Source organism: Rhinopithecus bieti, unplaced genomic scaffold (assembly GCF_001698545.2).
Source record: "Rhinopithecus bieti isolate Rb0 unplaced genomic scaffold, ASM169854v2 scaffold_10614, whole genome shotgun sequence".
Lineage (NCBI taxonomy): Eukaryota > Metazoa > Chordata > Mammalia > Primates > Cercopithecidae > Rhinopithecus > Rhinopithecus bieti.
In genome coordinates, this window is record NW_016806893.1 from 2,354,998 (window position 1) to 2,357,327 (window position 2,330).

Sequence of the window (2,330 nt, forward strand, 5' to 3'; positions counted from 1 at the left end):
ATGTTGCCCAGGCTAGTCTCAAACTCCTGGGCTCAAGCAATCTGCCTCCCTCAGCCTCCCAAAGTGCTGAGATTGCAGACGTGAGCCACCACACCTGGCCAAAATAATATTCAATATTATATATTCAATATTTAATATTCAATATTATATATTCAATATTTAATATTCAATTATTCAATATGCAATGATATTCCATATTATTTCAAATAATATTCTCTTGTTCCTGTATCTCTACATGAGCTGCGCTCATAATTTGAATCTGGAAATTAAAAAGTGAAACATTTACCATTCTCATATACTGATACCCAACTAGCATGAAATGATACCTAATTTGTTTTTCTTTCCTCTTCATTTTTACTCTTAATCTAGTAGGTCTCATTTTGCCAAGTCACTGTCTGGAATTTAAGTGACAAATGCTTGCTTTGTCTCAGCTAATTAAACTCTAAAATTATTAGCAACAGAACTTCCAGAACAGAGTGTTTTTGAAAGGTGAAGATGTCTGTCTACACGTGTAAGATGAGTTCCTTGATAAGACCTGAAAGACCAAACCAAACAAAGCAAAGCAAAAGTTTGAATGAACGCATGTCAGAGTGAAAAAATGATGTGATCATAAAACATGGTGCCCTGCCACCACAGAGAGCCAAAGGAGCAAGTGGGAAAACCAGTGTTCCATAATAGCCCATGCTTAGCGTTACCAAGAAAAGCACTTGAAACCCAGGAGGCAGAATGTTCCCTTTGAGTGGCTGACACCAGGTCCTCTGTGATGACATCAAACTGGGCTGTTTAAAAAAGATGGTGTGGTATAGAAGAGGAGTGTGCAAAATGACGAAAAAGTGCTTATTCCTATTAGGAAATACCTGCACCTCCTAATGTAGATAAGTAACTTTAGGATTTTAAACAGAATCTGAAGGATAGTGAAAAGAAATAAGTAGGTACTAATAAGTAGACCTTGGGATTCAGCAAGCTGTGTGCCATACCTTATTCAATTCAAAGCCAGGGAGTAAAATAATGGAATTTTAAAAATATCTCTTATTATAAATTTTCATTAACTACTTTAAATCCCTCTCCCTTTCTTTCTTTTTCTTTTATTTATTTTTATTTATTTATTTATTTATTTATTTTGAGACAGGGTCTTGCCCTCACCCAGGCTGGAGTGCAGTGGCACAGTCCGCTCACTGCAGCCTTGACCTCCTGGATCCAGGCAATCCTCCCACCTCAGTCTTCCAAGTGTGGCACCACCAGGCCCAGCTAATCTTTTAAATTTTTGTAGAGTCAGGGTCCTGCCATGTTGCCCAAGCTGGTCCTGAACTCCTGGGCGCAAGCCATCTGCCCACCTTGGCCTCCCAAAGTGCTGGGATGACAGGAGTGAGCCACCGTTCCCAGCCTCCCTCCCTTTCTTCAAACATCTGGTTATCTGTACCAAGGCACAAGCCTAGGAAAAAACATATCCATTGTATTTAGAAGGACCCAGAGGAAGTTTAAAATAGAAGGCTTTCCTCTGTTATTTCATAACTTAAGCAATGTGTACACTAGAACATAAACCTGAAAATTTAATAAAGGCAAATAACAGGAAAAAAAAACACAGGCAACATTAAGTAAAAGTAATTATTACAGGATTTCAGAGGAGCTTTTTTATTTATTTTCTTTGTACTTCAATAGAATTTAAACCCAAAATATTTTAGGCAGTTTATTAAAAATATATTATTACAATTGTATAAAAGTAAATAGTTGAAATCTATGAAGTGATAATAAAAGTGGGGAAGAATAATAAAACCAGAAATAGATTAAAAACAAAAAATGCTTGTCAGGGTATCTATATAGATGCTTAATGTTGGATAGTATATGATATGGTGGGAAATTAACTTTCATAGTGGGGTAAGGCCACCAGATTTAAAAATTAGACAAACCTGAACTGAATCTTGTTGCTGCCATTTCCGAGCCGTGTAACTTGTCGAGTTTCAGTATCCTGACCTGTAAAATACGGATAATAACCACTCCATGGGGTGGTCGGAAGGATTAAATTTAAGTGACACACTAAAAGCACCTAGCATGATACCTGACAGAATAAGTACGCAATATTTTGTAGCTATAAATAAATGCATGCAATCATGAATTTAAGTCATTTTCTTATAGAGGCCTCACGGTAAACTTGTAGAGGCCACAATTTGGCATGTGGCCAAATTATAATTTACTGAAAGCTTATGCTAGAGACCAGCTATATACTGCCCTGATGATCTGGCTTCCTCTGAGAATAGAGTTTAAAATATCTAGAAGAACTGATAGACTACAATTTTTTTTTTTTTTTTTTTTTTTTTTTTTTTTTTTTTTTT

At 36.3% G+C, this 2,330-nt stretch overlaps 1 long non-coding RNA gene across 1 annotated transcript in view; it reads right to left on the reverse strand.

The window, feature by feature from the left end:
• The window catches only part of LOC108533695 (uncharacterized), a 21,346-nt gene that overhangs the window by 2,062 nt on the left and 16,954 nt on the right, over window positions 1-2,330 (reverse strand). Inside the window, exon 3 of the long non-coding RNA XR_001886794.1 lies at window positions 1,908-1,971. This is a non-coding gene — a long non-coding RNA (uncharacterized LOC108533695). The remainder of the gene's footprint in view (window positions 1-1,907; window positions 1,972-2,330) is intronic.